The sequence below is a fragment of the Microtus pennsylvanicus genome, chromosome 4, assembly GCF_037038515.1.
Source record: "Microtus pennsylvanicus isolate mMicPen1 chromosome 4, mMicPen1.hap1, whole genome shotgun sequence".
NCBI classification, from domain to species: Eukaryota; Metazoa; Chordata; class Mammalia; order Rodentia; family Cricetidae; genus Microtus; species Microtus pennsylvanicus.
This window is the reverse complement of record NC_134582.1, coordinates 29,280,247-29,290,963: the sequence shown is the minus strand read 5'-3', so window position 1 is coordinate 29,290,963 and position 10,717 is coordinate 29,280,247. Positions and strand designations below refer to the sequence as shown.

Below are 10,717 nucleotides of genomic sequence, written 5' to 3'. Positions count from 1 at the left end.
CTATCTTTTGTCACATTAGTAACCGTATATTATACATTAGATAGGTTTGTGTTTCTGAAGGCAATATGAAAATTTCCCTTTTCATGAATGAGGACAGCGTGGACCAGCGTGGTCTTAGTTTAGTTATTCTTTTGTAGCTGTGCAATTAGCTTGCTAGCCTTGCTGCCTCTCCTGGTTATGGGATCTGCTATTCCTGAGCAACTTGAACAAAAACTGCCCAGTTATTCTTTGCAAGAACCTACCTGAGCACTGGGCATTAATAACATAACACACGTAGGCGTCTTTGATTTGTAAATTTTATTTATTATCCTTGGGGAATGTGTGTTCATGGTACCTGTGCATGGGTGGGCATGTGGAGGTTAGAAGACAACTTTCTAGGGCTCCAAGGGTTGAACTTCGGTTGCCAAGGGCCTTCACCGGCTAAGGCCGCTCACCAGCCCCCCTTGCTTTGTGGAGAATAAAAACATGCACTGGGGTGAGGGGAAGCTGAAGCTTTATCTCTGCATCTAAGGGGCAGGAATGGTGGAAACTGCTAACATAACATAAAAAACATGAATTTGGTTCTCACATTTAGAGTCTCAGTTAGAACACATAGTTAATATAAAGAGTCCCACAGCTAAGAAGAATATGAATCCTTCCTTCTACCTCAGCCAAGGATGGTAGAGAGAAGGATCCTAGGCCTATAACAGAAATAGCATAGAAAACAACATTTTCTTGGGATCCTTGCTAGTGACTACTACACTGACTAGTAACAAAAGAGAAATTCTTTGCAGACAGGTTTTTTTAATCTGCTTGTTCACTGATTGTAGTAATTTTCTTTCTTTCTTTCTTTTTTTTTCTTTTCTTTTTTTTTTTTTTACGAAAATCTACTGCATGGGAGAAAAAAGAAAAAAACAGAATACTTCTCCTTTTTTTTTTCTTTTGTCATGACCATCCTGCCTCGACCTCTTCGGTGCTAAGGTTATAGATGTGCCTCACCTTCTCTGGCAAGTTAAAGATTTTCATAGTAAACATATCAGAAGTAAGACTATTCTTCACCAGCCATGGAGGTATAGGGGAAATTTTGTCCATTCCAAACACCTAGAAACTCTTAGGCTCAATATTATTTTATTTATTTTTGTATCTCAGTCCGAAAAGGAAATATTTTAATCAAAATATTAATCCAGTTTAGATTTTACCACAAACTTAAAGGCAACACCACCTTTTAGCAGGGATCAAAAACCAAAAAACAAAAAGTGGAACAAGGGTTCAGCAGGAATTTGCTCACAATCCTAGTGGACGACGGTGGAACTACTGGGTCCCGAAATATCACTTGGATGGAAACGTGCTCTCATCATACATGATCTTATCCTTTCTGCAGTCTCATACACAAAAAATAAACCAGCCGGGCGGTGGTGGCGCACGCCTTTAATCCCAGCACTCGGGAGGCAGAGGCAGGCGGATCTCTGTGAGTTCAAGACCAGCCTGGTCTACAGAGCTAGTTCCAGGACAGGCTCCAAAACCACAGAGAAACCCTGTCTTGAAAAAACCAAAAAAATAAAAAATAAAAAAAATAAACCAAAAAAAGAATGGACAGGGTTCAGACATCCCTGTATCGTGTCAAATCAAATTGAACTTGGTGCCTGGCTGTGTGTCAGCTCAGACCATGGGTACAAGGCTGCGGAGTGCGGAGCTGCTAGCCATGAATGCCTGGCCCTCTCATTCCTTCACTGCCACTCCGTTCTCTCTGTTCCTGTCCTTTGTGTTCGAATGGAAGACAGCTGTGGCAGCCAACTGAATGCTAAGTAACCCCGTGCCTCGGCAGATTGTGACTCTAATCCCTGCAAATACCACTAAAATCAAAATTTAATTACACTCAGAGTAGCTCTGGTAATGCCTGAAAAATATTTAACAATTAGTGGTTGGCTTAATTAAGCAAACTGCCTTTCACGGAGCAACCTGTAAAGCCCTCCCAAGCCTTTCCCCCACCCATTTTTTTTTAATGCCATAGACTAATTAGTCTGAAGTAAGCTTGCAGTACTTCATTTCCTACTACTGAGTCCGCTGCTTAGCTGATACAGGCTTTGGGTTTAACAGCTTGTTATAGAAAGGGAAGTTGTAAAAAAAATGAAAAAAAAAAACCAGGATCACAACACAGCTACTTAATAATAAAGAAACTCCTTTTAACAAGCCACTAATAGTTGAAGACTATTTCTTCATTCATATAGGTATTTGTCTATACATTTGCGAGCAACTAGATCTCAGTAACAGTGTGACTGTGTTAGGTGGTTCAGGAAAGCAAACTAGTAAGTTAACACACATGCTTTGATCAAACGGACTATCGGCTGTCCATATAGACTGGACTACAACATGCTGGTGGTGTTTAGCCTTGGAAATAGGGACAGGCATCATGCTGTCCGTCAACTGCACAAGCCAAGAAAACAAGTGAAAACAGATTGCAAAGCTGCTGAAGTTTAAGTCTGCTTTTTTGGTTACTAAGTGTTGTCACCTGGCGTCCTTGGTTCTGGATTCATTCACGGAGTCACGCATCAAGGGTTTTATTAGTGAGAATGGTACTGGTGTGTCATTGTCCGGCTTTGTGCTAACAACGATGGAGTGCCTAAAATGTGACAGAATGACATTACTACATTATCCAATAGTGTAGCTTCATTTCTAACTGACTGCTTAGACAAAGGTCTTAGCATTAAATCTTTGAGAGAAAAAATCACAGCAATCTTTCTAAAGATGCCCCTTCCTAAAAGTAAATTAAGAAACCAGCCTCAAGCTTCAGAAAACAACAATAAAAATGCCCCAAGAAGGAAAACGAGTGTCTGAGTGACCAAGGAACCTACAGACTGCTAAGTCTAAAGTAGCCTTTTCGCAAAACAGAAAACTGAAGTCCAGAGAGTTGCTGGGATTCATCATCAGCTTTATGGCCAAGCCCTCCAGACCCTATCCAGAGTTACTTCCTTTTATCTGACACCCCCCCCCCCCATAAACAATTGCGTTCCCGAATTTCAAATCAGAAGCCAAAAACATAGAGGCAGAGGCGGGGTTTTTGGGAGGCTCCGGGGCCAGATGCTGGGAACTAGAAGAACATATGACACAATTTAGAAACAACTAAGTAAAAATCAGTCTGCCAGCCATGGTCTCTGGATGTTCTCACACTCAGAGGACAAATGACGTCATGCTGGGGAGCGGCTGGGGCAGAGCACTTACCTGTCACTGTGAAGCCCCGTGACTGCCTCTCACCTGAAAAAGGAAAAAATAAAATAAAATCTTAGTTTTACATTTTCAGTTTTTACTAGCTCTGTTCATTCTATTGTGTACAGATGAGAGAGACCCAGAGACAGAGGATGTCAAAACTTAGTAAGATAATAAGTTGATGTGTTTTCTCCTTTAGACTAGAAGCCTTCGGTGAGTTCTCACTGATCATTTTAGTGAAAATGGGATGTTCATTTCTCGGTGTAGAAAACTGTGCCCAGTAGCCTCAGCCTTAGGGAATTTTTTACTGATATAAAATCCTTCTTTCTTTCACATTAATACTTTAGTATTTCACTAGCTTTCTAATCAGATAATTAAGAGCAGAAGTGAAGCAGGGCATTGTGGTGCACGCCTTGACTCAGCCCTCCAGAACCGAGGCAGGTGGATGTCTGTGAGTAGAGCTCAGCCTGGTCTACACAGTGAATTGCCGGTCAGCAAGGCTACGCAGTGAGACCGTGTCACAAACAAACAAACAAATAAGCAAATACTTTTTTAAGTAACAAAGGCAAAAGTAAGTGTCCAAGGCTACTTATCTAAAAGGGTTTGTCATGAACGTCCACACCTGATCTTGCACACAATCTCCAGTTCCATACAATGCTGTGTATTCCCACTGAATGAGCAGACCGGGCCTTAGGCCTCACAGTTGCTTGATGGAGATGGAGGTACACACACAGGTGTGGTTGACACATACAGGTTGTGACCAACACATACAGGTTGTGATTGGCACATACAGGTTGTGACTGACACATACAGGTTGTGATTGACACATACAGGTTGTGATTGAGACTCATGTATTCTGATTCAAGAACTGTGCAGCACCTGGCGAGTGTTCAAGTCCTTCAGTGGAATAACTGTAACTGTTTAATGGTAGAGGAAACAGAATAATCTATTTCAAAATTGATAGCCTTGAAAAATATGTGTTCACATAATGATACAAATTGGTGTAACATCCTCTTACGGGTTTTCCAGGAGTGATTGTGCTTTAATGGAAGACAAAACTTATGTTTCCAATTCTTTTGTCTATTAGTCACAAACACGCCTTCATTTCCTTTTGAATGCATGCTGCATAACTATTAACCAAATGTTCATTCACCATCAAATTCAGTTTCTTCAGTGTGTTTTCTCATTCAAAAGCACATAACGATCCCCCTTAATGACACAAAAACCCTGCTTCTAATGGGCAGTTAGACCACTTTTTCCTTCTCGAAGAGCATTACTGATTTTAGATTTTCGGTTAAATGCAATATCATTTCAAAATATATAATATGCTTAAGTGATCTTTTAGGGTTTTATCTTCTGTAAGAGAGCAGTAAGTGTTAAAAGCAAAACACAAATTACTAACATCAATTCACCTCAGTTCAACTGTCAAAACGTTCTGTTGAGGAAAAAAAGACAAGAGAAAAGAAAGAGAGGAAATGAATGGAAGTCCTCTTCTATTTCAAGCAAGAAAACTTGGGAGCAAAGTGCTCACTGTTGACAATGGAGATCATTTGTAAACAAAGAAGCCAGCAGATGCTGGTTTTCAATTTGCACATGTCAGCTGTTCCATGAAAGAGACAATGAGACTCCCAATGCTGGCCAACAGGAAAGGAAGTGCCTCTGTTGAGAATCTTCCATGCTCACAAACATCACTCCTTTATTGCAATGATTTATTTATTACAAAGAATTATCACACAGTGTGCTGGTCACATGTGTGATAAATACAACTCCCTCTTTCCCGTATCCTGCATTGCCTACACACATGCGCACTTGCAGACTTGTACATACTTGAGTGCATGCGTGCGCGCGCGCGCGCACACACACACACACACACACACACACACACACACACAGAGGCCTACATATCTGTCCTTCCTTTGTCTTCCTACCACTTCTCCTCTAAAAAAGAAGAAAAGTGTTCTTAACTGTGTTCATTACTTGTTGAGATTTCAATGACAAGACGACTCAAGGGTACCTATACAGATTCGTGTCTTCTTTGATCACAGCACAGTAAAGTGATCTTAATACCTGGAGCCTACAGTCAATAAGATCTTCGATTCTGACTCCAAGAAGACTAATAACCTTGAAAGGACACAAAGATCCCGCCCACCTCTTACAAACTAACATCATTACTCCAAAGTAAGTTTCATTCTTTTGTTCAAACTTCCTTGGGGCTGGGGTCTCTTCAATGAACTAGTAGTGAATAATAAACAAAATAATAAATAATAAGTAAATAATAAACAAAACAGTGATGTTTATGTCCATTTAAGCTGTTTCTATTTCCAACTATATCATTTATCATGGGCTCAAAATCTCTCACAGGGATCTGCCTGTCTCTGCCTCCTGAGTGCTAGCATTAAGGGCATTAACCGCCATTCAGTAAGGTATCTTCAAATCTCAGAGGACCTCCACTGTTCTAGGGGCCATGTTTCCCTACCACAGGCAAGTAATACTTTTAACTCTGATTTTGTGGAATGTAGAAAGTCTGGTCTCTTACTGAGTCTCCTCCTCAAATGAGGTTCTGGATCTCCAAAGGAACTGTGACTCTCACTCCTATTCCTAATTCCCAGTAGTGACCCTAGTCCTGGTGATTACATAGAAATTTTTACAGACCCAGAGCCCAGGCCATTTCAAAGCAAAACAGTATCCACCGCCAATAGCAATTTACTTAGAACAGAATTTAAGTCACACACATAAGCTTTTCCAAGTTCCTGCCAGACCCCCAAATTTATGGAAAGTAAAATTAGAATTCTTAATTATTTCCGGGCAATCCTAAAACTGTGTCTTTCCTACTTTTTAAAAAATAATGTTTTACCTAGAATAGTAAATACTAATAAAAGACAAATAAGTATTTTTAAGCTAAAAGTTTGAGACATTTTGCAGAAAAATAATACAAGGATGAGTACTATAGCATTATGCTTTCCAATAACATGCAAGAATGAACTCCAGCTGTAATGGAAGTTGAAGACTGAAAACATCAAAGGAGGTAAATTCCCCATAAAATAAATGACAAAATCATTTAAACAGCCGACGTGTCATATAAACTTAATAATTGTAAATCTCCAAGTGACAAAATAATCCAAATACCAAATGTGCCAGATATACTTAATAATTGTAAGTCATCTTTCTTAAAAAAGGAATTTTGAAATCACAAACCATCCAGTGCTTTCTGTTTAATGTTGGTCATTTTTCATGAGAAACCTTCCAGAAATAGTCATCTACTTAAGAATAGGTCTACAAACTTTTCAAAGTTACATATGAGGATCCAAGTTGCCTCAGGGCTCTCATTTCCGTGTTAGTGATGGCAATATTTTAGTTTGTTGCATTGATTGGAACCTTGCTGAAGTTAATATTGCTTTTGTTAATAAAGATTTTAGAACAATTTCCATTTGTTGTAGAATATTCCATCACAGCTTCTTCGTGATTTGGCATTTTTCTCTCTCTAACTATTAATGAAAAGTTGTGCAGAGTACATGTCCAGGCCCTGATAAAGGTCAGAAAACACCAAGGCTCCATTCTAATAAAGCAGATAACAGTATCCCAAAATTGTTACCTTAAGGACTTACTTGACTGAGTTCTACAATGTATTTACTCAGTAACATTCATCGGATCTGTATGTGTGTGAGTAAAATAGTAATTTTCACATTACTCATGAAAATGACTGGCTGTTATCTGCTTTCAGGCCAGGAACTCAACCCAACGACTGTAAGAGTGGTCAGACCAGAACGTCTGTCTAGAAGAACCCTCTCCTAATTCCTGAAAACCCTGACCTTAATTAATCTTTGCTTTGTACATTAATATCGCCAGCTATCACTTTCAGTTGCTATAACTGATCTCTTCTAACTAATCACTCTGTTGATTTAATTTGTTTGTTATGTCCATTGACTAATTTATGTGTCTGTGGGGGTGGGGCCTGCACCCGTCATGGGACATGTGTGGAGGTCAGAAAACAAAGTTTAGGTATTTGTTCTCCCTGGGAGGTGGTGGCCAAGCCTTTGAGCTCAGCATTTGGGAGGCAAAGGCAGGTGGATCTCTGTGAGCTTGAAGCCAGCCTGGTCTACAGAGTTATTTCCGGGACAGCTAGGGCTGTTACATAGAGAAACCCTGTCTCTTAAAAAGAAAAAAAAAAAAAGGAATTGGTTCTGTCCACCACATGGTTCCTGGGGATGGTCCTCAGAATTGGCATTCAGTTCCTTTGCTCACTGAGCTATCTTGACTGCCCACATGTTGATTTTTAAGATCTAAAGATTACAGGAAAATTGTAAACTTTTTTTCTTGTTAATTTGAGATTTTTATTTGTTTATTTTATCAGGTTTTCTTGGTATTTAATAAATGCATCCATTCTTGACATATGTTGGCAGAGTGTTTTACACTTGTCAATAGGGAGCACAGATCATTCCTTTGCCTTTCCCAAAGCTTTTATGATAGGTATACACAGGGAGCAATCTTCTAATTGTTACACATTTGATCAATACACTTATGAAAATTCATCGGTAGGAAAACTTCAATGTATTAATTAACCACTTTCATACATGCCTAGAATATAGCTGATGTTCTTTAAAGTATATACCGATATAGATATATTCCTGTCATATGTATGTCTGGGATGGTTCTGAAGTAAATCCTACAGGTTGCATCGTAAGAGTGAGGCAAGTGACCATCTATAGGAAAGACAACAAAACTAAATTCCTCCTTTAGATCAGACAAAAAAAAAACCCTACTCAAAATATATCAGAGATATAAACTAAGAGCACACCATAAAATCCTGAGAAGAGAAATTTCACAACCTTTGCTTGCATGACAATATTTTAAGGATAAGCAACCAAAAAAAAAAGTGGGTGAGTCTGGCTTCATCGCAACTGAAAACTTCTGTTCTTTGAAGTATAAACTCATGGAAGCACAGAAACAGGTGACAAAACAGAAGAAAATATTTTCAAATCATGTAAGAGTTTATTATTCAGAATTTCCAAGAACTCTTTCAATTCACCAAAGACAAATATCCCATTTAAACCTTCAAAGAGGATTTGGGCTGACATATACGCTAAACCCATAAAAATGTTCAAAGTCGTCAGTTACTAGATAGATCAAATAAAAATAAGACACAACTTCATATTCAGTCAGGTGATGTATTTGTTCCTTTTTTATTTCATTGCTGTGACACAATTCCTAACACAAACCACTAAGGTAGGGGAAAGTCTCTTGTGACAGTTTGAAGGGCTATCTTGTCAGGAGTGAGGGATGGCTGGCCACTCTGCACCCACAGTTAGGAAGGAAAAAACCATTAGGATGGGTTCTCAGTTCCACTCATTATCCAGTCTCGAACCCTCTGCCCAAGAAACAGGGCTAACTAAATTTATGAAGGCTCATTCAATCTAAAAACTTCCTAACAGACATTCTTAGAGAGCTGGCTTTTAGATAATTTCAGAGGCTGTCAAGTTGACAGGAAGTCATCACAGATGCCTACAAGGAAATATGGATGACAACCAACGTGAATGAGGAGGTGCAGGAATGTACTGCACGTAGAAAGGTAAAGTAGCAGAAACACCTTGGAAAATGCCTTGGCAGTTCTTCAACTATCACAGTGTTACCATTTGATCCAACAATTCCACTCTAGGTATATAATGAAGAATAGTAAAAACATGTGCATAGACACACTTGAAAACAACATTTACAACATTATTCAGAGTTGCACCCATGCTATAAACAACCTAAGTACCCATCAGCTCATGAAAAGATAAATAAAATGCAGTATAACCTTAAGAAAACCCATTATTTAAACTTTTTTTTTTAAAAAAATGAAGTATTGATACACACTACCGACACGGGAAAAGTTTTCAATGATTTTGTAGTAAATCAGGAAAATAGCCATGCTCTAGATTCCACTTGTCCAGAATGTCTAGAAAAGAAAAATCTCCATAATGTTAGAAAAGAGTTTGGTGGTCAACTGGACTTACGAGGCAAATGGACCCAGGATGGCTGACTGGATCAGGGTTATGAAAATCCTGGTTCTAGTTTATGCAGCATTAAAAGCTACGAGTCAAGAAGTATACGGAGGGTTGAGATTTTACATCTGTACTGTGTACATGTATTTATCTTGTGTTTGGTCTTGTCTGCTCATTTCTTCACTCATACTAGTTAATTAATGGAGCAGACACTCGGGTCTCAGAGTTTCTGTAACAGCAGCACAGGGCGGACAAAAATAGAATTGGTGCTAGAGAGGGTGGTGTTTCTTTAGCAAACCCCTGCAACTGTGAAATGGCCTTGGACCCCAGTAATGGAAAGGGCTGGAACAGTTTTGAAGTGAGTGGTGCCCAAAGCCTGTGTTGCTGTGAACGGTGCATGGAGGGCAATTCTGTTGAAGGGATGATTCTCCTGAGGGAACGCACAAGAGCCGCAGAAAAAGTCTCTGCCCTGGTTATACAACACCTCAGAGGATGTGAGCAAAATGTTGGCAGAAAATGTGAACAGTTGAAGCCATTTTTATGGTCTCATCAGCAGAATCTTAATGGGCTCTGTGGAAAAGGCTATTATTTCTTTACAAGGACAAAAGTTAATAAGTAATAATTGGCTAAGACTGTGCATATGTCTGACTGTTTTGTTGTAAAAAGGTAAGAGTGATTCATCAGATCATTTGACAGAAACTTCCAATCGAAATGTTTAGGGTGCTACGTGGCCTCACTCTATATCTGCAAGTTAAAATGCAAGAACCTTATCTTTTTCTTTGATGGGACTTTGGACTCAGACATTAAAATTAATACTGGCGAGATTTATGCCTTTAGGACACTGTTGGGATGGAATTAATATAATCTGATGTGAGAAGTATGGCTCTGGGGGAACATGGAACAGAAAACTATAGCTCAAGTAATCTTGTTCCCTCAAAACTTCATAAAGAAACTTCATCTTCAGTGAGATCTGGCCTTCAAGAGGCAGCTTGATGGAAGGCATTTAACCCCTTTTATACATATTTTACATCTCCAGAATATGAAGCATTTCAGATATCTCAGAAGCCACTATTCATGTCATACTAGGGTCTTGAAAGTAGAACTGTTAAAACATGCTATTATCTATGAAAATGGCTATCCCAAGACACCAAGCTTGCTAGTGTCTAGCTAGACCTCCACAGGAGCAAAGTATAAGTTTTTGTCCTCTATAGATTGTTCAGTCTCAAATATTTTGCCACAGTACCATAAGTTGGATGACAAGGCCTATCACAAAGGATTATTTTTTAAAACATCAGGAAGTTGCTGTTGAATAAGGGCAGGCGCTATCTTAGTGCCCACTTTATTGAATCATCATCAAGATACACATCACTGTTGCCATGGCATCTTCGCTTGCCACTCTTACGGAGATGGCTATTGATACAAGTGTGTGATTGAGAAAAGTCAGTTTGGGACAAGTTGGAACATTTCACTCTGATTTATTCTGTACTAACTACTTCGTACTTCCACTCCTCCCGAATTGGCAGCAAAACGTGAATCCAACAGCAACTATCACC

At 39.2% G+C, this 10,717-nt stretch overlaps 1 long non-coding RNA gene across 2 annotated transcripts in view; it reads right to left on the bottom strand.

Moving 5' to 3' along the window:
• Positions 1-976: 976 nt before the first annotated feature.
• Positions 977-10,717, bottom strand: part of LOC142848639 (uncharacterized) — a 335,690-nt gene continuing 325,949 nt past the window's right edge. For both annotated transcript variants that reach the window (XR_012910442.1, XR_012910441.1), the window contains 2 exons: positions 3,199-3,231; positions 977-2,599 (listed from right to left, as the gene is read on the bottom strand). This is a non-coding gene — a long non-coding RNA (uncharacterized LOC142848639). The remainder of the gene's footprint in view (positions 2,600-3,198; positions 3,232-10,717) is intronic.